The 25,392-nt window shown below is 41.5% G+C and overlaps 1 protein-coding gene across 3 annotated transcripts in view; it reads left to right on the forward strand.

Annotated features, from left to right (window-relative positions):
- Nucleotides 1–25,392, forward strand: part of TSHR (thyroid stimulating hormone receptor) — a 159,881-nt gene that overhangs the window by 116,157 nt on the left and 18,332 nt on the right. The window lies entirely within an intron of this gene.

Consider the following 25,392-nt stretch of genomic DNA (forward strand, 5'->3'; position numbering starts at 1 on the left):
TACCTCCATATCTAATCATGATCAAGTCCTGTCGATTCTGTCTCCCGCAAGCCTCTTTATCAGGACCACCTTCTTCATCCTCTCGGTTTTGCCTTAGTTTAGAATTTCATTCTTGAGCACTCGTTCCGTCCTTCCCAAAGTGGAACACAGCCACTCAGGAGAAGCACAAGACAATCCACCAGAGGCAAGAAGTTTCCATCTATAAATAAGAGGTTCCATTAAGTAGGGAATGGGTGCAGCCTAAGGCAACAGTGGGTGGTCCACAGTCTTGAAGACTTACACCCTCACTCTTTCACTTTTAATGATTTCACTTTACTTTAAGATTAAATGCACCCCAGTTGAAAGGGTTTATGATCTTACTTTCTTAACACACAGCCTCCATATAACAGGGCAGAGTGACCCTGAAAATCTCTTGTACCATACTGGGGTTCACTGGTAACTCACGGCAAAGTACTTAAAAGTATTATGCATTTTTCTTCTTACAAAGAGACATGTGAAAATAATTGTATTGACCTTTTCCGTGAATTTTTTTTAACCTGGAAGATATTTTTTAAAGATATCTTTAACTGCTCCTTTGAGATAAAAGGTGATATTTCACCAATGAATGAGGAAACTTGTTGCTTTTCTAAAGAAATGTGTGCTTTGGAAAGAGCCTTTAGAAACAGGTATTTGGAAACATTTACATGTTATGTAATTTTCCTGATGAAAATAGTGAATATCACTTATAAAAATATTTTTAAAAATCAGAAATCAAATACTAACATGTTTTAAAACCTTTTGAATTGAGTTGCAATGGGTAAAATCCACATGTATAATATATGAAAATGAAACATCTTTAGATTTAGTTTGCAGAAACTACTTACTGACATCTGAGAATATGGATTTCAATAAAAACATATTTGATTACTAAATAGGATTGAGAGATGAGAATCTTAATTTAGTAAGTACAGCCAAGCCTGCCCTGTTCCATTTGGAACCATCTGTCTTTGTGAGGTAACTTTTTCAACTGACAGCGATATAAACCAAAACCAAAATAAACTGACCCAGAAGCAGACCCTGAAGAGCTGAATCAGAAAGGGTTAAACAACAATTTTCAAAATCAGTAAAATATATTTAATGACATTTTTGGTGAAATATTTTAAAAAAGTATTACTTGTCTTTATCCTATCCTTCTAAATGTATGGTTGGGCTTCACTGGTGGCTCAGATGCTAAAAAATCCGCCTGCAGTATGAGAGACCAGGGTTCGATCCCTGGGTCGGGAAGATCCCCTGGAGAAGGAAATGGCAACCCACTCCAGTATTCTTGTCTGGAAAATCCCATGGACTGTAGGCCTGGTGGGCCTATGGGGTTGCAAGAGTCAGACATGACTTAGCGACTAAACCACCACAATAAATATTTGAATCACGCTTCCATAAATGCTACAGCATTTAAATAGCAGTCACACGTTAAAGATAATTTAGTATGTTGCCTGTATGGGAGAGTATCTATTTCTGCTTCTTTGAAAGTGGTAAATTGTCATTGTTGTTGCTCAGTTGCTAAGTCAAGTCCAACTCTTTATGACTCCGTGGACTGTAGCATACCAGGCTCCCCTGTTCTCTACTATCTCTGGGAGTCTGCGCAGATTCATGCTGTCTAATCATCTCATCCTCTGCCACCCCTCTTCTTCTCCTGCCTTCAGTATTTACCAGCATCAAGGTCTTTTCCAATGAGTCAGCTCTTCGCATCAGGTAGCCAAAGTATTGGAATTTCAGTTTCAGCATCAGCCTTCCAATGAATACTCAGGATTGATTTCCGTTAGGATTGATTGGTTTGATCTCCATGCAGTCCAAAGGACTCTCAAGAGTCATTTCCAACAACACAGTTCAAAAGCATCAATTCCTCGGCGCTCAGCCTTCCTTATGGTCCAACTCTCACATCCATACATGCCTACAGGAAAAACCGTAGCACTGACTAGACAGACCTTTGTTGGCAATGTAATGTCTCTGCTTTTTAATATGCTGTCTAGGTTGGTCATAACTTTCCTTCCAAGGAGCAAGCGTCTTTTAATTTCATGGCTGCAGTCACCATCTACAGTGATTTTGGAGCCCAAGAAAATAAAGTCAGTCATTGTTTCCACTGTTTCCCCATCTATTTGCCATGAAGTGATGGGACCGGATGCCATGATATTCGTTTTTTCAATGTTGAGTTTTAAGCCAACTTTTTCACTCTCCTCTTTCACTTTCATCAAGAGGCTCTTAAGTTCTTCTTTGCTTTCTGCCATAAGGGTTGGGTCATCTGCATATCTGAGGTTATTGATATTTCTCCTGGCAATCTTGATTCCAGCTTGTGCTTCATCCAGCCCAGCATTTCACACAATGTACTCTGCATATAAGTTACATAAGCATGCTGGGTTGTAAAACATAACTAGACTAGGAGCCAGATCTGGAGTTGATTCCTGGTTCCATCACTAATGGTGAGATCCAAGTCTCAATTTTCTTATATGTCAAAACAGGGTAGCTAACACTAGTGAAACTTAGGTAAGAAAATAAATCTAGATCACTTCATATATTTACCCCACTTCTTCCTGACTCGACAACATCACTACTCTTCCCTTTCCTGACCTCTCTGATAACTGCCTCCCAATCTCTGTCGCTAGAGCCCACTGCCCCAGCACTTCAGTGAGGGTTAGCCCTGGATACTTCTCCTTCATATTTTCTCCTTTTTAAAATCATCTGCTCTCAAATATTATAAAAATATGAATAATTTCTAAATTTCAGGTTTTAGGCCGTAACTCATTTAGCCGGCTCACCTGCCTGGAATTTCCCCTCTTCTCCCTCTCATTCCTACCTATTCCAATCAGTTGGATGAAACTTTTCCTGACCAACCTCTGAAAATGTACAGTAAACATTTACTGAGCACTTTCTGAGCCTAGGAATGCTTCATTACCAACTTTCAACCCAGGAGGTCACCACTTTGAAGTAATGTCAGGAAAAGCCTCTTCAAGAAAGTGAAATTGGCAGAAAGAGAAAAACAAATATCATATGCTAATACATATATATGGAATCTAGAAAGATGGTACTGATGAACCTATTTGCAGAGCAGTAATGGAGACAGAGGCATTGAGAACAGACTTATGGACATGGCTGGTAGGGGGAGGAAGAGGAGAGTGGGATATATGGAGGGAGTAACATGGAAACATACATGACTATATGTAAAATAGACAGCCAGTGGGAATTTGGCTGTAGGCCTCAGGGAACTTGAACTGGGGTTCGGTAACAACCTAGAGGGATGGGATGGGCAGGGAGGTGGGAGAGATGTTCAAGAGGGAGGGGACATGGGTGAACCTATGCCTGATTCATGTTGATGTTTGGTAGAAATCAACACAATACTGTAAAGCAATTATCCTTCAATTAAAAATCAATTAATTTTTTAAAAAGTGACAATTGGAAAAAGATCAGAAGGTCATAATGGAGTGAGTCATGTTACTATATGAGGGAAAATCATTCTAGACAAGTGCAAAGACCCCCAGGTGAAAACATACCTGGCTTGTTTGAAGAGTAGCAAGAAGGCTGTTATAGCTTAAGCAGAGTGAACTAATAGGCATATACCTTTCATCCCAACACAGCAGAACATACATTCTTTTCAAATGCACATGGAATGTTCTCCAGAATAGATCACAGCCTAAGCCAAAAAAGAAGTCTCAATACATTTAAGATTGAAATCATATCAAACATCTTTTCCATCCACAATGGTTTGAAACTAGAAATGAACTACGAGAAAAAACTGGAAAAAACACAAACACATGGATGCTAAACAATATGCTATTAGTCAAGCAATGGACCACTGAAGAAATCAAAGAGGAAGTCAAAAGATACCTTGAGACAAATGAAAATGGAAACACAGTGTTCCAAGATCTATGGAACCCATCAAAAGCATTTTTTAAGAGGGAAGTTTATAGTGATACAGGCCTACCTTAGGAAATAAGAAAAATCTCAAATAAACAATCTAACCTGATACCTAAAAGAACTAGAAAAAGAGGAGTAAACAAAACCCAAAATTAGTAGAAGGAAGGAAATCATAAAGATCAGAGCAGAAATAAATGAAATAGAGACTTAAAAAATAGAAAAGATCAACAATACTAAGAGCTGGTTCTTGAAAAGATAAACAAAATTGATAGACTTTTAGCCAGGCTTACCAAAAAAAAAAATGCTGTGATAAAGAGAATATACTAGAAGCTTATAGAGAGAAAAATCCTGTTACCTCTGAAGGCTGAAGAATTGGAATGCCATCCAGTCTTAGCAATAACATTGAAAGTTATAAAACTACAGAGGATAGCCTTCAAATTTTAAAAAAAAGTAGTAATTTCCAAACTATGGTGAAGGTAAAATAAAGACATTTTCAGATGTGTAAAGTCTCAACAACTTGATTTCCCAATCCCCTTTTCTGGGAGCACAGACCAATAGAGAGAAAAATGAGGAATTTAGTGGCCCACACAGGGAAGAGGCAAATGGAATTCCAGGATGACCAAAAGGGAAGTCTTAGGAATTTTGAGACCAGGCTGTCTACATCAACAGTGAAGGCGGGCTCCAAGAGAAAGGCCTACAAATAAAAAGGGACTAATAGATTATCTGACAGGGTTGATTTCATGAAAAACTGGGCTGAGAGATATTTTAAAAAACTTCAGAGCATGTGACAAGACTCAGCAAGAGGTCCTTCAAACCAAGATATGCAAAATTTTCAAAAAGGAGGAATAGACGTCTTGTGAGGAAACAAAAAAAGTTACACAAGAAATAAAATGAAATCACAGTGTGCAGACGTGTAATAGCCACAATACTAAAATATAGATGTGTAATGGCCAGCCATAACCAAATATGTCCTAAAAGTATTTCAGGAGAGTAGAGGAAAGTGTCAGGAGGGTATATGTGTGGGTGAAGGAAGAGAGCTAAAGGGAGTCAGTGGGTGAATCAAAACCCAATAAATCAAGAAATATTTTCAATTATGGAAAGAATACTGAAAATTGAAAGTGGTTGTTTCTGGGACATCAGAAAGCAGAAGGCAGGCAAGAGCTGCTCAAAGGTCTGCCGTGTGTGGTAAGTTTCCAATGTAATTTGCTTTATGAAAACAGGTCCATGCATTATTTTAATGCATATTTAGGTTAAATTTTATTTTTTATTTATTTTTTTTCCAATATTTATTTTTATTTATTTTGCTGCACTGGATCTTCGTTGTGGCATGTGGGATCTAGTTCCCTGACCAGTGATTGAACCCGGGCCCTCTGCATTGGGGGTGCAAACCCTTAGCCACTGAACCACCAGGGAAGTCCCCTTAGGTTAAATTTTAAAAGAATGCAACAAAAGCATAGGAAGAGAGGACAATGGAGACTATAGCATTTGACAGGCCCACAGGAGGAACATAAGAAAGGAATGAGAGTCCAGCCTCATTCCTCAAATTCCAAGCATCTGTCTTAAAAAGCATCTCTTAACTAACCATGCATGGTACTGTAACATATTTTAACTCTTGTTTTAATTTTTTTCAAAATCTTCATTACTTTGTTTCCCCGGTAACTTTCTGCCATAACTAGACTTGAAGATCCTAGAGGAAATTGACTGTGTCTCATACCTTCTGTAATTCCCCTACTTCAAAAAAGACAGCAAATACTGAATAAGTATTTGATAAATTATAACTGAATATCAAATAGCCATGTTTTGGCTGTGATTTGGTATAAAAGCCCAAGTTGAAAATCTTAAAAAAGAGAAGAGAATTAGAATATGTGTATATCTCATAAATGTATTTGTGAATGAATACAATCATCTCTGTTGACAAACATGATCAAATTTGCCCATTTAGTTTACCATTTTCAAGGTCATTGCTTTAAAAAGAATCTAACTTAAAACAGGTGCAGCATCTAAAGTGAGGTCTTAAAAAATAAAATAAAGTGAGATCTTATCTTCAATCTTCACTAATTTTTAAAAAGCCTTTTAAATTTAGTTTCATAACATTTTTTACTCATTGATTTTTTTAATCGATATATGATCTCATTTTCCATTTTTATGCGTTAAGAGAAGCTCTTGGTGTTTAAAGTCTCAAAGGAAAGAATACACTGAATTGTAATGCCTTCCATAATAAATAACCAGAGTCCTGCAAGGTCTAAATTATGTAACTCACTCTAATAAGCATTTAACTTGCTGTTGATAATGACTGTATTATAATTGTCCCACTTACTATTATAAGTAACTCCTAAGAAGACAGAATCTCCGCGATCATATCCTTGAGCTTGCATTACGGGTATCAGCAAAAACAAACTTTAAAAATAAACTATTGTTGCTATTAGCTGATCATATTAATCATTTGAAAATCTCAGAGTCATGGCAGTACCATCTGGGTTCAGACAAAAATAAGCCTTTCATGTATTTCTTCTGATTCGCAATGCTCTTCACAAGGTCATAGTATTAGATGGCTGAAAAATTGTGGCGGGGTTCTTTCCAGCATGCCTGAAGTCCACAGGCAGGTAGAATACATGATTTTTTAGGTTGATCCTGGGCAAAATTATTTTTTTATTGAGGTATAATTCACATACAACATAATATGCACATTTTCAAAGTATACAGTTTGATGAGTCTTGGCAAAACTATATTACCCTATCTCAGTCAAGATTTAGACTATTTTCATCTCCCAGGAAGTTCTCTCTTGCTCCATCTTCCATAGACAATCACACATTTTTTATTTTTCTGGTGTAAAAAACTAGGAGTAAAATTGTCAGGTCATAGGATAGATGTATATTTAACTTTTGTAGGAAATACTGTCAAACTGTTTTCCAAATGACTGTCTCACTTTCTAGTTCCACCAGTGAAGTGTGAGCTTGCTACTTGCCAGTGTACCATATTATTAACCTTTTCTATTCTAGCCATGCTCGTGGGTGTAAAGTAATATCTCATGGTGGTTTCATTTTGTGTTTCCCTGATGATGTTGAGCATCTTTTTGTGTACTTGTTAGCCATTTGTTTATTTTCTTTTGTTAAAGGCCTGTTCAAATATTTTTTAAAAATGAGTGGTTTGCCATTCAATTTATTATTGAGTTGTGGTCCTGGAGAAGAGTTTTGACCAGAATGAAATTAGTTTTAGTCCAAACTACCAGTCCTCTGTCATTCCTAGTTTAGTCTCTCTTTCTGTTTCTCTTTTCAAGGAGAGATAGCTAATCTAAAACAAGGTGTTCATTTACTCACTTATTCTGCAGGCATTTTAACGAGCACCTATTGAACTCTGGAAATTATAAGATTAAGACACAGTCTCTGCCCTGAATGAGGTTACAATCAAATTCAGGGGAAATGTGAATAAGTAACTGTGAGTTTAATGTAAAAAGGGTCATAAGAAGTATTTGGAGAATCAAGACCCTATTTCTGGTTCGGATGACCAGCAAAGGCCTTTTCAAAGGAGGTAGTGTTAGAGATGGGCTTCAGATGAGAGCTAAAATGGCAACAGACAGAGACAGAAATGATAAGATGAAGAACAAAGGTAAGCCTAAGGAAAACACAGGATGTATTCTAAGAGTGATGACAACCAAATAACATAATTTGGGCCAAAGGACAGTGTCTGAAAAGTGTGCTGTGTTGAAATCATGTTGTGGGAATGTGACCTCACTCAGCAGGTACGGCTGACCCACGGAAGGATTACCATGGAAACATCAGTCACAGTTTTCATAATCCAGAACAGTTCTGTGGTCCTCTTCAACTCACTCCGTGCCTTGTTTCCTTGGCCCCAACCATATAAGCCCTGGGGAGGTGGGTCCCAGCAACACTGGGACCTCTCCTCTCTACCTCCTGGCTTTTTGGCAGGCACTTGCCCCCCTAGGGAGGGAAATCACGCCCAAAGACCTAATCGGCCTCGCGTTCCTTGTCTTCCTTTCTGTGCCTGCCAGCGGAGTTCTGGAGCAGCTCTCTCGGAGAGGAAGGGAACCTCTCAGGCATGGAAGACCAGAGGTTTGTCTGCTAGGCTGCTCTGCTCTGGGCTGGAATATGAGTTGCAAAGACAAACAGACTTCTTGCCATGCCTGGCTTGGGCACCCAGCCAGACTCATGGCAAGAGAACTGGGTTGTTGGGGAAGCAATGGAAGCCATCCTAAGTCTCCAGGGGCCCAGCAAAGGAGAGGGCCTGCAGCCATTCTGTGCATTCTATAAGAGCTGTGGGGAAGGTCACAGGAGAATCTGAAGAGAAAGAGCAGACAATTACCTTTCTAGAATTGTGTGCGTGCTGGCTTCTTGCTAAAAACAAAAGGATGGTCTGCTTCAGCCCTAGGAATCTTTGGGCCAAAGGAGTTATGTCAGCAACTCAGGATACTTTGTTGTTATTGTTCACTTGCTAAGTCATGTCCAATTCTTTGTGACCCAATGGGCTGAAGCACGCCAGGCTCCTCCATCTCCTGGAATTTACTCAAACCCATGTCCACTAAGTCAGTGATGCCATCCAACCATCCCATCCGTTGTCATCCCTTTCTCCTCCTGCCTTCAATCTTTCCCAGCATCAGGGTGTCAGCTCTTCACATCAGGTGGCCGATGTACTGGAGCTTCAGCATTAGTCCTTCCAATGAATATTCAGGGTTGATTTTCTTCAGGGTTGATTTCCTTTAGGATTAAGTCCCCTTCATGGATCACATCCTCGTCATAGTGAAGGGGCTTGCATAACTCAATGAAGCTATGAGCCATGCTGTACTGGACCACCCAAGATGGACCAGTCATGGTGGAGGGGCCTAACAAAATGTGGTTCACTGCGGGAGGCAACCCATTCTAGGATTCTTGCCTTGAGAACCCCGTTGAACAGGATCTTTGATTCCCTTCAAATCTATATTTAGTGATTAGTAGAATCTCTTACCATCATAGCCATTGATATGAGAAGAGGGGATTAAGACTTCAGCCACAGAAATCATTAAGGATGATAAGGTTACTTTTCACAACTATTGAGAAATTTTCAGAGCGCTTCCCTACTAGGGAGATGACTCAGGTAGAAGGATGATGGAATTATTGCAAAGATCCTCAAAGTGGTACAAATCTTTGAGTTTCTTCAATTGACTAAAAACCCAGCTACTATAATCCTCTAAAGATATTCACTTTATCAAGTTGAGGTCTGACAGAACACAACAAAATTCTGTAAGGCAATTCAGTTCAGTTCAGTCACTCAGCCGTGTCTGACTCTTTGTGACCCCATGAAGCACAGCATGCCAGGCCTCCCTGTCCATCACCAACTCCTCGAGTCCACCCAAATCCATGGCCATCGAGTTGGTGATGCCATCCAACCATCTCATCCTCTGTCGTCCCCTTCTCCTCCTGCCCTCAATCTTTCCCAGCATCAGGGTCTTTTCAAATGAGTCAGCTCTTCGCATCAGGTGGCCAAAGTATTGGAGTTTCAGCTTCAGCATCAGTCCTTCCAACGAACACCCAGGACTGATCTCCTTTAGGATGGACTGGTTGGATCTTCTTGCATTCCAAGGGACTCTCAAGAATCTTCTCCAACACCACAGTTCAAAAGCATCAATTCTTTGGTGCTCAGTTTTCTTTACAGTCCAACTCTCATATCTGTACATGACCACTGGAAAAACCATAACCTTGACTAGACAGACCTTTGTTGACAAAGTAATGTCTCTTGTTTTTCAATATGCTGCCTAGGTTGGTCATAACTTTCCTTCCAAGGAGTAAGCGTCTTTTAATTTCATGGCTGCAATCACCAGCTGCAGTGATTTTGGAGCCCCCCAAAATAAAGACAGCCACTGTTTCCATTGTTTCCCCATTTATTTGCCATGAAGTGATGGGACCAGATGCCATGATCTTAGTTTTCTGAATGTTGAGCTTTATGCCAACTTTTTCACTCTCCTCTTTCACTTGCATCAAGAGGCTTTTTAGTTCTTCTTCACTTTCTGCCATAAGGGTGGCGTCATCTGCATATCTGAGGTTATTGATATTTCTCCAGGCAATCTTGATTGCAGCCTGTGCTTCCTCCAGCCCAGCGTTTCTCATGACGTCCTCTACATATAAGTTAAATAAGCAGGGTGACTAAATACAGCCTTGACATACTCCTTTTCCTAGTCAGAACCAGGCTGTTGTTCCATGTCCAGTTCTAATTGTTGCTTCCTGACCTGCATACAGGTTTCTCAAGAGGCAGGTCAGGTGGTCTGGTATTCCTGTCTCTTTCAGAGTTTTCCACAGTTTATTGTGATCCACACAGTCAAAGGCTTTGGCATAGTCATAAAGCAGAAATAGATGTTTTTCTGGAACTCTCTTGCTTTTTCAAGCAATTACCCTTCAATAAAAAAATATAAATTAAAAAAAAAGATATTTACTTTAACTAAAGTTCTTCAAAGCAATGGAAGCCATAGTTGAGTGCAGTGTCCTCAAATGATCATTCATTTTACATTAGGGGATTCAGTCTTCTATCTGTGCCACGCCAAAAAGTTAACTAGGATGACTGCATCACTAAAAAAGAATAATTCACAAATCCATTAACTGTTTCTTGTAACTCAGTTTTGCTTAACTGTTAAGGGCTTTTCACTTTGGTCAAAACTGGTAGATTATAAAAGAATTTTTGCTGAGTCTGAATTCTAGGCAAATAACACCTGAAGTTATAGGGGAAAAAATGAGAAAAATATTTCTAAACCATATAAATTCTGAACAGTTTTATTAACTAATCAGTGCTCTTCAGCTAAGAGCCTTCAACAGTGATGAATCTTCAGAATGAAAAGCAAGTAGAACATTTTTTTACAACTTTACATTTAAATAAATCTACTTTTTAGTGAGTGCCTACTAGTCTCAGTGCTAAATATCTTAAAATAAATTATTTTCTATTAGCAGTCCCAAAGGATTCTGGCTTCTCCAAACTACTCTTTTCATAATTTCTGGTGATTTTACTCATATCAAGTCTCAATTGTATGATGAAAGAACAGAAATGAGATTGCATAGGGCCACACAGATGGAGTAAAAATGATGTGTACTCTGTTTTGTAGCAAGTTTTACTCATGATCTTATAATTAACTAAAAAATGCTGACAACAGGTCAACCGATAGGAGGGGTGAATCAACCTGGGATTATTATATAATCATTATTATTATATAATTATTATATATTATATAATTATATAATCAACCTGGGTTATTTATTTTTAAATAAATAACCAACAAATATAAATAAAGAAGCAGTTTACAGTGTATACAATGAGGCACTCAATTCTTCCCAAGTAAACAGGAATGAGTACTAAAATCAGTGGCAACCCACTCCAGTATTCTTGCCTGGGAAATCCCACGGTCAGAGGAGCCGGGCGGGCTACAGTCCATGGGCTCACAAAGGGTTGGACAACTGAGCAACTGAGCTCACAGCACACATACTACATCTTTGACTCATCTGGAGGTTTTTACTCTTGGAAAACAGGTGGAAGGAAATAAGGTAGTTAGGATTTTCATTCTGACACACTCTCTCTGCCAAGTCTCTGAAATCCATTTTGTTAATTATGTTCTGCTTCTGAGTCTAAAAGTAATACACATTCTGAAAGAAAGTGGACTTTTCGTTTCTCCCAGGTAGTGTGGAGGCTGACGGTGATGCTCATTTTATACGTGTGTTGGGGGTGATGGAGCACGGGGGACAGGACTCTGCTGGGGAGGGTATGTTTGCGCCTCAGCATTTGCCTACTGGCAGTAAGCTCCCATCATGCCCTTGTTTCTGTGTGGAGGAGCTCCAACCTCACTGAATTACAATGTGGTGGCTGCTGTTGCTCAGTTGCGTATGTCTGACTCTCTGCGACCCCATGGACTGCAGCATGTCAGGCTTCCCTGTCCTTCACCACCTCCCGGAGCTTGCTCAAACTCACGTCCATCGAGTCGGTGATGCCATCCAACCACCTCATCCTCTGTCAGCCCCTTCTCTTCTGGCCCTTAATCTTTCCCAGCATCAGGGTCTTTTCAAATGAGTCAGCTCTTCGCATCAGGTGGCCAAAGTATTACAATATGGAGGTAGTTTTTTCATTGCAGGATCTATAATGCTGAGACAATTAACTCCACGAGATTTCCTAGGTCATGGAAGCCAGGGGCTTAAATGAAGTGCAATTATGCAACCTCAAGAGGGAGAAGAAGATAACAGTGATATCTGAGTTACAAAGCAATTTTGTTTGTATGCAGACTTTAAGAAAAGACTGGTCATTTATGATCATCTAAATCTTTAGACAAATATTTTCTTAATAATAGGGGCCAATTTTGAGCTTCAGCTGTGTTCTAGGTTCTTTACAGACAGTCTTGAGTCTTTTTAACTATTCAATAGTAGATGTTGTTATCCTTATTTAACAACTTAGGTGCACAGATATCAGTTGAGTCCCCAAGGTCACCTGGCCATAAGTGGTGACCCATAAGTTAGGATGCAAACCCAGCCCTAACAGAGAAACACCATCAATTCCTAGAACATCAGGTCAACCCTTTTCACATAAGATTATTCTTGCACCTTCTGTGATTTCTGAACTTCACTTCATCCTTTTCTTAAATTTCTACTTAAAACCCTCCAATTCTTGAATATCTGACTTCGAAAAAAAAAAAAGTCCTCACAAGGGCTTCAAAGATCTATTGCTGTTTGCCCTCCACCTACGATTCATTATCTGTGATCCCATCTCCTATGTCTTCCCTCACATTCTACTCCAGCCACACTGAATCGGTGCCCCCAGGCGTGTTCTCACCTTGGGGGTTATGCACTTGCTGTTTTCTCTACCCAGGAGGCTCCTTCCCTGGAGATCTTTGGGGCTTGTTCCTCCAGCTCCTTCAAGTTTTTCCTTAAACATAAGCTTCTCACTGAGGTCTTCCCTGAATTCTCTACTTAAATTTGAAGCTGCCCATCACCCTTCATCCTAGTTCCTTGCTTTCTTTTTCTCCATGATACTTGGCACCACCCAAACTTCTAGACATTTTAGACGTTTGCTGACTTGCTTACTCTCTTTCTCTCTCCATTAGTATATAAATGCAATGGGAGGAGGGATTTTTGTCTGTTTTTCCCCATGGAAAGACACATAGCAGAAAATTCTTAAATATTTGACAGATAATAATTTCGAACCAAAGCAATAGATGGGGAAAGAATCATACATTTCTGTTCCTGGGTTGTTTGTCTTGGCATTAAAATTCCAATAAGAATGCTTCTTTTCTTTTTCTGAATTGAAAATGGGAAAATCTTCATTTTCTGAAAATGAGCAAGGACAGCAGAGAAGTAGTTCATGTGAACAACTTGCAAATTCTTGTTGCAAGTCAATCCACACTTGAAAAAATGAAAGGCATTTACTTGTGGGCAATGGCAGCTTGGCAGGATCTTAGAGTAGAATATCTAATTTTAAAATATGCTAATTATTGACTCATGTTATAGAAACATAAACAGTTTATATAAAATGAAGTTGGGACTTCCCTAGTTGTCCAGTGGTTAAGAATCTGCCTTCCAATGCAAGGGACGGACACAGGTTTGATCCCTGGTCAGGGAACTAAGATTCCCACATGCCACGGGGCAACCAAGCCCCTGCACCACTGCTAGAGAGAAGCCTGCATGAAGGCCACACACTGGCTGGGAAAGACCCCGCATGATGCAACAAAGATCCCACGTGCCTCACCTAAGCTCCAGTGCAGCCAAAAGCACACACATATGTGTTTTTCATGAAGTTGAACAGATGCCCCCCTTCCTCAATGTGCTTTAGGACCATTATTTCTCCTCCTCCTTAAAAATCTACCCTCAACCTTGATTCTTTTTTTTTTCTTAAGGTTTTTAAGATAACACTTATCTCTTAACAGTTAACATGTACATAATAGGAAACCAAAAAACACAAGAAGCAAAAAACAAAGTCATTCATAATCACAAGCAGTTTACCATGTGACATGGCCTTCTAGGTCTCATGTGCGTATTTTCACAAGTGAGCATCCATTTTTATGTAATTAAGATCATACAGTTACGTGTCATGCTGTTTCACACATCATGAATATTTACCATTTCAAAGTCCCAAAGCTGTGAATGTTTTGATAACCAAGAATACATTACACTGACTCAATCTGGAAGGAAAAAATGTAATCTTGCCTTTCTTGGCAACAAAAATTTCGAAGACAAAAAATGGCAACAGGCCTCTAGATAAACATCTTGGCATAACTATGATTAAAATGCTATATTCCCTTAATGTTCAATTAAAAATTAGACATAAAGCAACAGAGTACACAAAGTATAATGCTTCTATAAAGTATTAGAAAGGAGGTATGTTTCTGCTGAATTAATTATTTAACTATGCATTCCTGTGGTACAGCCAGGAGATGCACATACATCAATGGTTATCATCAGAATATAAACATGAATACATCCACATACAGCCCTCCTTCTATACTTCCTTCTGCCCCTCAGCTGCCAACCTAAATGAACAAGTGCTGACATACATTTCTCAGCGACAATTTAATAATTCCAGGTCCAAGGTGCTGCCTTTTTTAAAAAAATCAATTATAAAAAAGATATTTACAGATTGGTTAATTCACTACTTCTACTTTTTATCATACATTGTTACCTCAGGACATCTAAATACCCTAGATGTTGCAAAATAATGAACCCTGTCCACAATAAATCTAAGTGCTTTACAAAAATGCACATATAGACCTATGGTTATAATCTAAAACTGTCTTCCAGATAATGGAGATATTAGCCAAAGATATTACCCAAAGCCTGTCCCCTCACCCTTCCTTTACTCCACCTCCAGAATTTCAGTGAGTAAGTACCAGACTACATCGAGCTCCAACCCAACCTCGATTCTTATGCCCTCAGCCCTTACCACCCAGATATATTTTTTGTTGTTATTCGTGAACTTCAGACTCATCCTATCTCTTCATTGCTTGAGGGTCTCAACTCCTGATGCACCGATTCCTCTATCCGACTTCTCTTGTAATAGTTGATGCAGATCAAGTATCCATGCAGATCTTCTTTCCTATGCCTTGGCCTCTGAGTCACTTGGTCACTCCAGTAAATATGTTTACCACTCTGCCTCAACTCCCCTTCTGTGGCCATAGGCCTGTCATTACCAAAGATTCCAAACCCTTCACAGTCTCAGTCTCAAACATCCTGCTGTCTTTCCATGTGTTTCCTTCTCATATGTCACTCCTTCAACTCTTTGGTCTTATTAGGAGCAACAGTCTGTTGAAAAAAGTTTTTTTCACCATGAGAGTTTCAAGTTAAGTTTTATTTGGGGCAAAATGAGGACTGCAACCTGGGAGACAGCATCCCAGACAGTTATGAGAAACTGCTCTGAGGAGGTGAGGGAAGGAACTAGGATATATGGAGGTTTTGCAACAAAGGGTAGGTAGTCAGGAACACCAACTTTGGGAACACCAAAGATTATTGTTAGTTGAAATCAGATATGTCAAGCTAAGGAATTTAGTGCTTTTCTATGTATGGAAAGATGCAAGCCCGAGCTCACTGAACTCACTCGCCTGACATGCACCTCAGCTCTCTGGGGCCCGTGTCCCATGTTTCCACACTCTGGGTCTGCTCGGGGCTCGCCGTGGGGAGTGGCTGCAGTCTGATGGCTGCTCGACGGCAGGCACCCTTCCTTCCTGTGCCCCCTCAGGGTTCACCAGCTCACTGTCCGTGGTGGCTGCAATTGCTGATGACCGTGACATCCTTTGGGCGTCCCAGACGGCACTAGTGGCAAAGAACCCAACTGCCAGTGCAGGAGATGTGAGAGATGTAGGCTTGATCCCTGGGTCAGGAAGAGCCCCTGGAGGAGGGCATGAAAACCCACTCCAGTATTCTTGCCTGGAGAATCTCCTGGACAGAGGAGCCTTGGGGCTACAGTCCATGGGGTCACAAAGAGTAGGACACAACTGAAGCAGACTTAGCATGCAAGCATGTGACATCCTTTGTTTACTGATACGGCAGGAATACTCTATTTCTCAAGTCCATTATCAATATCTCACTGTCTCTCACCTCTCTCATGTCTTCTTTCTTCCATATGAAGATGAACTTTCATCATCTCTCATTACAAGCACTGACTTGTATTCACACCTTGACCCTGTATCATCCTTGCCTAGAAAAACTCTACTTTGGTTAAATCCAATTACCCACCTACTGTGGGCTACGCTTCTGCAGGTGAGCTTGGCAAGTGGTTCCACTTTAAATCACTGACCCCACTTCAATTCAGTTCAGTCGCTCTGTCATGTCCGACTCTGTGACGACCCCATGGACTGCAGCACGCCAGGCCTGCCTGTCCATCACCAACTCCTGGAGCTTACTCAAACTCATGTCCATCGCATCGGTGATGCCATCCAACCATCTCATCCTCTGTCGTCCCCTACTCCTGCCTTCAATGTTTCCCAGCATCAGGATCTTTTCACAATGAGTAGGCTCTTTGCCTGAGGTGGCCAAAGTATTGGAGTTTCAGCTTCAGCATCAGTCCTTCCAATGAATATTCAGGACTGACTTCCTTTAGGATGGACTGGTTGGATCTCCTTGCAGTCCAAGGGACTCTCAGAGTCATTCACCCCAAGTGGACCCTAAGTGCTTTATAGCAATAACATCCCATTTCCCAGATAATCATGCCCGGCCTCTTCCCCTCTCCTCCATTCTCTAGACCTTCCCTCTCATTCTCACGCCCAGGTGATCACCTTGACTTCCATTTCACCTAGAATAAAATCAACCAGAAGAAAATTCCTCATGGTCCCACAGCTACCCATCTTCGTGGATCTAGGGCCACATCCTCTGTCTCCTCTCCTGAATTTTAAGTCACCTTTTTACTCTTGGGCCCCATGCCCTCTCAGCAATCTAAGGGCATTGCTTCAGCAATCCTTGCCTTCTGTCCAATAGCATCTATATTTTCCTCTTTACTGGATTATCTCCCGTCAACATTTAAACATGCTATTGTTTCTCCCATCATAAAACAGTATTTCTTGAGCCTGTGGATTAAAGGATACCTGAGTGACATATCCGTCAGCTGCAATACTTAAATCGACATGGATCCTGACTCCAGTGAGACAACTGCCTTGCCTCTTTTGGAACACTGATTATTTGGTGACTTTAAAGAGTTATTATTATATCTAGGGTTTTTTTTTTTAAATTTTTAAAAGATACTTTATCTTTCAGGGTTATATATTGAAACACTTATAATTTAAAAATGTCCTTCAAGTTTATGTCTAACTCTGTGTCCTTTTGTAGCAAGATGTGGCAAAAGAGTTGGCTAGAATTCTAAATCCTCTCCCCAATCCCTGTTAAGCTCACTCCTGCTAGGTTTTCACCATGTCACCAAAACCGCTCTTTTCAAGATCACCGGTGACTTCCACAGTTGTTAAATCAAATGGCCAATTCTTAGTTCATGTCTCAGAAGCATTTGACTTGGTAGATGACTTGATCTTCCTTACAACAGTTTGTTCTTTTGGCTTCCAAGACACCACCCTCTCTTGGTTTCTCTCCACGCCTCTGATTGCTCCTCCCAGTTTCCTTTTCTGGTCCTTCCTCTTCTTCCTGATCTCCTGTTGTCAGAGTGCCCCAAGGCTCCACCTTTGGCCTTCTTTCCATCTCGTTATCCACATCCTTGTTGATCTCATCTATTCATATGTCGTTGTGGACTTACTGCCTGTGATACCTAAATAGAAATCACCAATCCAAACAGCTCCACCAAATTCCAGACTTATAACACACCGCCTACTTGACATGCCACCTGGATGTCTAACAGGCATCTCAAACGTGACCTGTGAAAACAAGATGCCGATCATTCCTCCAAACCTGCCTCCCCTGAAGCTTCCCTCATCTCAGGAGATGACAATTCCATTCTTCTAGCTGCGGACCATCGTGATTATCTGGGTTGTGAAGATCTTTTTTGTACAGTTCTTCTGTGTATTCTTGCCACCTCTTCTTAATATCTTCTGCTTCTGTTAGGTCCATACCATTTCTGTCCTTTATGGAAACCCTCTTTGCATGAAAATGTTCCCTTGGTATCTCTAATTTTCTTGAAGAGATCTCTAGTCTTTCCCATTCTGTTGTTTTCCTCTATTTCTTTGCACTGATCACTGAGGAAGGCCTTCTTATCTCTCCTGGCTGTTCTTTGGAACTCTGCATTCAGATGGGGGTATCTTTCCTTTTCTCCTCGGCTTTTCACTTCTCTCCTTTTCACAGCTATTTGTAAGGCCTCCTCAGACAGCCATTTTGCGTTTTTGCATTTCTTTTCCACAGGGATGGTCTTGATCCCTGTCTCCTGTACAATGTCACGAACCTCCATACATAGTTCATCAGGCACTCTGTCTATCAGATCTAGTCCCTTAAATCTGTTTCTCACTTCCACTGTATAATCATAAGGGATTTGATTTAGGGCATACCTGAATGGTCTAGTGGTTTTTCCTACTTTCTTCAGTTTAAGTCTGAATTTGGCAATAAGGAGTTCATGATCTGAGCCACAGTCAACTCCCGGTCTTGTTTTTGCTGACTGTATAGAGCTTCTCCATCTTTGGCTGCAAAGAATATAATCAATCTGATTTCAGTACTGACCATCTGGTGACGTCCATGTGTAGAGTCTTCTCTTGTGTTGTTGGAAGAGGGTGTTTGCTATGACCAGTGCGTTCTCTTGGCAAAACTCTATTGCCTTTGCCCTGCTTCATTCTGTACTCCAAGGCCAAATTTGCCTGTTACTCCAGGTGTTTCTTGACTTCCTACTTTTGCATTCCAGTCCCCTATAATGAGAAGGACATCTTTTTGGGGTGTTAGTTCTAAAAGGTCTTGTAGGTCTTCACAGAACTGTTCAACTTCAGCTTCTTCAGCATTACTGTTGGGGCATAGGCTTGGACTACCGTGATACTGAATGGTTTTCCTTGGAAATGAACAGAGATCATTCTCTCATTTTTGAGACTGCATCCAAGTACTAGATTTTGGACTCTTTTGTTGACCATGATGGCTACTCCATTTCTTCTAAGGGATTCCTGCCCACAGTAGTAGATATAATGGTCATCTGAGTTAAATTCACCCATTCCAGCCCATTTTAGTTCACTGATTCCTAGAATGTCGACATTCACTCTTGCCATCTCCTGTTTGACCACTTCCAATTTGCCTTGATTCATGGACCTAACATTCCACGTTCCTATGCAATATTGCTCTTTACAGCATTGGACCTTGCTTCTATCACCAGTCACATCCACAACTGGGTATTGTTTTTGCTTTGGCTCCATCCCTTCATTCTTCCTGGAGTTATATCTCCACTGACTTCCAGTAGCATATTGGGCACCTACTGACCCGGGGAGTTCCTCTTTCAGTATCCTATCATTTTGCCTTTTCATACTGTTCATGGGGTTCTCAAGGCAAGAATACTGAAGTGGTTTGCCATTCCCTTCTCCAGTGGACCACATTCTGTCAGACCTCTCCACCATGACCCATCCATCTTGGGTGGCCCCACAGGGCATGGCTTAGTTTCATCGAGTCCTTGAATGTGAAGTCAAGTGGGCCTTAGAAAGCATCACTATGAACAAAGCTAGAGGACGTGATGGATTTCCAGTTGAGCTATTTCAAATCCTGAAAGATGATGCTGTGAAAGTGCTGCACTCAATATGCCAGCATATTTGGAAAACTTAGGAGTGGCCACAGGACTGAAAAAGGTCAGTTTTCATTCCAATACCAAAACAAGGCAATGCCAAAGAATGCTCAAACTACCGCACAATCACACTCATCTCACACACTAGTAAAGTAATGCTCAAAATTCTCCAAGCCAGGCTTCAGCAATATGTGAACTGTGAATTTCCAGATGTTCAAGCTGGTTTTAGAAAAGGCAGAGGAACCAAAGATCAAATTGCCAACATCTACTGGATCATTGAAAAAGCAAGAGAGTTCCAGAAAAACATCTATTTCTGCTTTATTGACTATGCCAAAGCCTTTGACTGTGTGGATCACAACAAACTGTGGAAAACTCTGAAAGAGACAGGAATACCAGACCACCTGACCTGCCTCTTGAGAAACCTATATGCAAGTCAGGAAGCAACAGTTAGGACATGCAACAACAGACTGGTTCCAAATAGGAAAAGGAGTACATCAAGGCTGTATATTGTCACCCTGCTTATTTAACTTATGTGCAGAGAACATCATGAGAAACACTGGGCTAGAGGAAGCACAAGCTGGAATCAAGATTGCTGGGTGAAATATCAATAACCTCAGATATGCAGATGACACTACCCTTATGGCAGAAAGTGAAGAGGAACTAAAAAGACTCTTAATGCAAGTGAAAGAGGAGAGTGAAAAAGTTGGCTTAATGCTCAACATTCACAAATCTAAGATCATGGCATCTGGTCCCATCACTTCATGGGAAATAGATGGGGAGAGAGTGGAAACAGTGTCAGACTTTATTTTTTGGGCTCCAAAATCACTGCAGATGGTGATTGCAGCCTTGAAATTAAAAGACACTTACTCCTTGGAAGGAAAGTTATGACCAACCTAGAGAGCGCATTAAAAAGCAGAGACATTACTTTGCCTACAAAGGTCCCTCTGGTCAAGGCTATGGTTTTTCCAGTGGTCATGTATGGATGTGAGAGTTGGACAGTGAAGAAAGCTAATCGCCAAAGAATTGATGCTTTTGAACTGTGGTGTTGGAGAAGACTCTTGAGAGTCCCTTGGCCTGCAAGGAGATCCAACCAGTCCATCCTAAAGGAGCTCAGTCCTGGGTGTTCACTGGAAGGACTGATGCTGAAACTGAAACTCCAATACTTTGGCTACCTCATGCGAAGAGTTGACTCATTGGAAAAGACCCTGATGCTGGGAGGGATTGTGGGCAGGAGGAGAAGGGGACAACAGAGGATGAGATGGTTGGATGGCATCACCGACTCGATGGACATGAGTTTGGGTAAACTCCGGGAATTGGTGATGGACAGGGAGACCTGGCGTGCTGCGATTCATGGGGTCGCAAAGAGTTGGACACGACTGAGCGACTGAACTGAACTGAGCTGTAGACCATTAGTCACAGAATCATTCTTGACCTTCCTCTCACACCCCATATCCAAATCCATCAGAAAATCCCACTGGTTCACCTTTTAAAACTATACAGACTCCAACCACTCTCAGCATCTCCACTGCTACCACTCTGGTCCAAGAACCATCCTGTCTCTTGTTGGCCTGCTTGTTTTCACCCTTTGCTCCCTTTGGTTTACTTTCAGAGCAGTAGTCAGTTTGACCCTTTTAAGGTTAAGTCAGACTATACCATTCCTCTGAAGGCTTTTGATCTCTCTCTGATGAGAAGACAGAATCCCTTGAATGGTCTACAAGGCACGTATGACCTGCTCCCCGTAACGTCTGACATCTTCTCCCATGTTTCCTGCTCTCACATCCCACTGTCTTAGCTCCAGCCACACTGGCCTCTCTGCTTGTTTAAACAAACCAGGTACACGCTCACCACAGGGCCTTTGCACTGACTGGACTCTCTTCCTGGAATACTCTTTCCCAGATATAAGTGTGGCTTTCTCCCTCAGCTCCTTCAGACCTCTGCTCAACCAGCTCCTCAGTGAGGCCTTCCCTGACACCCTCCCCCATCTCTAACTGTGATCCAACTCTGGGCTCTTCCCTTCCCCTACTCTATGTTGCTTTTCCCCATGGTATTGATCATCATCAGCTAACATATTGTGTGTTTTACTTTTATTTTTAAAAAATTGTTCTTCTTGCCCAACTAGAATGTAAGCAGGAGAAGTACAGTAATTTCTGCATGCTTAGTTTACTGCTATACCTGAGACATAGAAAACAATCATCAATACTTATTAAATAAATGCATATCCTATTTTAAAATTCGTTCAAACAAATAATGACAGGCTAACTGTCTTGAACTTAAAGCCTCTAAGCCCTTGTTATCAATCGATTAATTAAACTCCTTTTTAAACAGTCAATTAACCTTCTTTCTGCTCTTAGATGCATTTCCATCTACCAATTTACAGATGTGACTACACATTCATAATGAATCAGTGTCTACATGTTGACCTCTAGAGAAGCATGTTCATTGCAAGCAGACATAAAAGAGACTTGTAATTGCTGCTGAAACACTGGCGAGCCGATCAGTGCTTATTTAAGTTGCAATTGAATTCATCAAAGGTTAACTGTGTATTTGATCATGATAAAACATCTCACCAAAAAAAAAAAAAAATGGACATTGTTCCAATGTTTGGCAATGCTAGAGCAGATAATTGCTAATGAGAAGCAATTTGTTCTTGCTGTGACGTCAAATATCAGTTGGCTTTTTTTTTTTCCCCTGGCATCATTAAAATTTGGTGATATTCTTGCCCAGGACATAACCCTGCAGGATTCATTCCATCCAAACTCAGGTCCTGTTACTTTCATTAGACACTTAACTTGAGAAGGTTCCCATGACCTAGGCAATTAGACTTCGAACTGTCTGCCAGGCTTGGCTCAGCTGCATGCTGCTTGTGAGTAAATACTGGCTAGAGACAAATTCTCTTGAAGCTCAGTGTCCCTCACTTGATGAGCTCTTTGTGGAAAGTGCCAGAGTCAGACAGGGGAAGCAAGGCCCTCCAGCTTGTAGACTTCACTCTGCATGGCTGCATTTACAAAGGAATTCAGGTCCCTTGCTGGCTGATAGCTACCCTCCATATCCTTCTCACTCCAGTACCAACACTTACAAATTTTAACTGTACCCTGAAGGGTTTGAGAAAAGGTACACCACTAGGAAATTCTGGGTTCAAAGTGGTCAAATAAAAATGTAGGCAAATGGGAAGAGATACAGCTTCAAATAAAATGATCCCTGCCTTGGTAAGTTAGAGGATTTCTGCAGACTAGGGCTCTTTCCCCACCAACTCCAGATCTGGAGGTTGTCCAGTGTGGCTCAGCACTCAGTGTGTTATAGCCACGCTTTCCGGGAAACAGACTCACTCAGAAGGACAATGCAGATAGTGGAGTGCAGTTTATTACACCGGCGGGCCCAAGGCAGAGTCTCCTCTTAGCCAAGGGCCCCGACCAGCATTTGTGAAAATCTTTTATACCCCATGTGTCCAAACCCACTACCCCAATTCCCTTGAGACTTACATAAACAAAGGAAGGGTAAATACAACTACAATAACCCCATCATTCACGTGTTATGTGTTCAAACAGTCAATAATCAATAAGCCCGCAGTTACATTCCAAATAGTTAATAACTGATAAGCCTGTGCTTACATTCTGATAGATAGTGTCCGGAGGCAGGGGTGATTAGTGTCTGTTCTTCAAGATTCCCCTGCCCAGAGGGGGGTCTTATCCTTCCATTGTCATTCCCACAGGCGCTAAGCACAGAGTTCAGAGTCCACTGGAGAGGTGGCCGCGCACGATCAGCACAGACAGGCCTGAGATGGAGTCCAGGCCCTATGAATTCTTTCTTCATTCCCCCCTCTTGATGCTCTTAGTTTCCATAACGAGCATCATTTATTGAGATATATTGTACCTTAGCCCTCCTGCCACCCACATGAGAGAATGCTATCAACCTCTGGGTTACAAAATTCACAAGGCATTGTAGGAAGCAGGTCCACAAAGCAGTATGATCAAGATTACTATAACAACAGTTCATTAGACATGGCTTTCACTTGATTTTGCATATCCTCCAAGGCAGCAGATACATCTTCAGACAGGTCAGGGATGTACACACCATTCGCCAAAGTCCCTCCTTGGGCTGCTGTGAGTATGTCTAATGCCATCCTATTTTGAATTACTGCCTTCCTCATCTGAATCTGTTCTTCGTTCAAAGCTTGAGTGGCTTTAGTACTGTCTAAGAGCGCCTGTTTAATGAAATTAGTTAAGGCCTCTACCTTAACCATGATATCCGTTGTCCCTACAGAGGGTATAAACAAGGCAGCAAGATAGTCATACCATTGGAACACAGATCGTGTCCATCTTGCATGCAGATAAGGCAGGTTTACTGGAGGCTGGTGTAGGCTAGGCTTAATACTGCCATGGGAGAAAGCAAATCCTAATGTGCAACGCCCCACCCAGCCAACTGGTAACCATGGCCATAAGTTAAGCCCACAGAGCCACTGGGTCCCATTGGGGGCTACCCAGCGGATTCCAGGATTATATTTCCAGTCGGAACTGGGCCACTGAACAGACTGATTGGGGTGATAGGTAACTTCCAAGATTTGTTTACATTGTTCAGGGGGCAAATAACCCATATATTTTAATTCTTTTGGGTCTAGGGGGTGGTCTCCAAATACAAGTTTCTGTTCTTTTTGTTCCCAGCAAATAGTAGCAGGGGTAATCAACTGTCCTTTCTCAGGAGTCATCCAGAAATATTCATCCCAGACCTGGTAGTATTGCTCAAGGTACCAGGAGGCCTGTCCCCCTTTTGTTAAGGGAGCCCTTTTTCTCTTTAATTTTCATATATGAGGTATAAGCCTTTGTTATCTCCATAAGGCTGGTGTTCATGTTAAATGTAACCCTATGTCCCTGGCCCATTGATGGCTTCTTCTTACACCAGGAGAGCAAAGAAAGGTTATGGTTGGTGAGAGAGAGAAAAGTTCCTTTCTGTTGCTCTAAGAAGGAACACAGTGGTATAAAGTCCCCATAACGGAGTGGCGATACCCACCAGGGGAGTCCGTCCATTACTGACAGGGGCATGGCCCCACATACCCAACAGTTGGAGGAGTTGTGGAAGTTCGCGTAAGAATGTGCCCACGAGATGAAGACGTTGTCCTGTGCAGGAACACTGGTCAGGTTCAGGATTGCGTTGAAGAGGCAGAGCAGCAGGAGTCGTTTACCCAGCTCCATCCTGTAGAGGGCTCGTCCGGGATCTCCTTCTCTTCTTTCTCTTCAGAATGATCTTGGTTCCCCGTGGGTCGGTGGGGTCCTTCTGGGTGGTCCACTCCGCGTCTTCCGGGTCAGCGTGGTATGCCTTCTTCGCTCTGGTGTGATGGATCAAGGGACAATACCTGCAACTTTAACTGCAGTAGGGGTAGTTAGAATAACATAAGGGCCCTTTCACCAAAGGGCTAGCAAATCATGTTTCTAATCTTTGACCCATACTTGGTCACCAAGTGTAAACTCATGAATCTGTTCCCCAAGGGGGAACGGCACCCTTTCTTGTACAAACTTAGTTACCCGATTTATTACCTTACCCAGTTCCATCTGCTGTGAAATCCTATCCCCCCTTACCTGAGGCAAATTTGTTGACACCTGTTTTATTATGGGAGGAGGCCTCCCATACACAATTTCATATGGAGAATAGCCTTGGGACTGTGGGGTCATCCTGAGTCTGAGCAGAGCCATTGGAAGCAAGTCCACTCAGGAGCAGTCAGTCTCTCTGATCCACTTGGAGAGTCCCTTTAAGTGTCCAGTTGGTTCATTCCACCATCTCAGAACTCTGGGCCTATATGCAGTGTGCAGTTTAAAGTTTTGCTTACTTGTTATACTAAATTAGCTACAAAAGCCGGGCCATTGCCTGATCCAATGCTGGTAGGAAATC

The sequence above is a fragment of the Cervus canadensis genome, chromosome 6 (genome assembly GCF_019320065.1).
Source record: "Cervus canadensis isolate Bull #8, Minnesota chromosome 6, ASM1932006v1, whole genome shotgun sequence".
Classification (NCBI taxonomy): domain Eukaryota; kingdom Metazoa; phylum Chordata; class Mammalia; order Artiodactyla; family Cervidae; genus Cervus; species Cervus canadensis.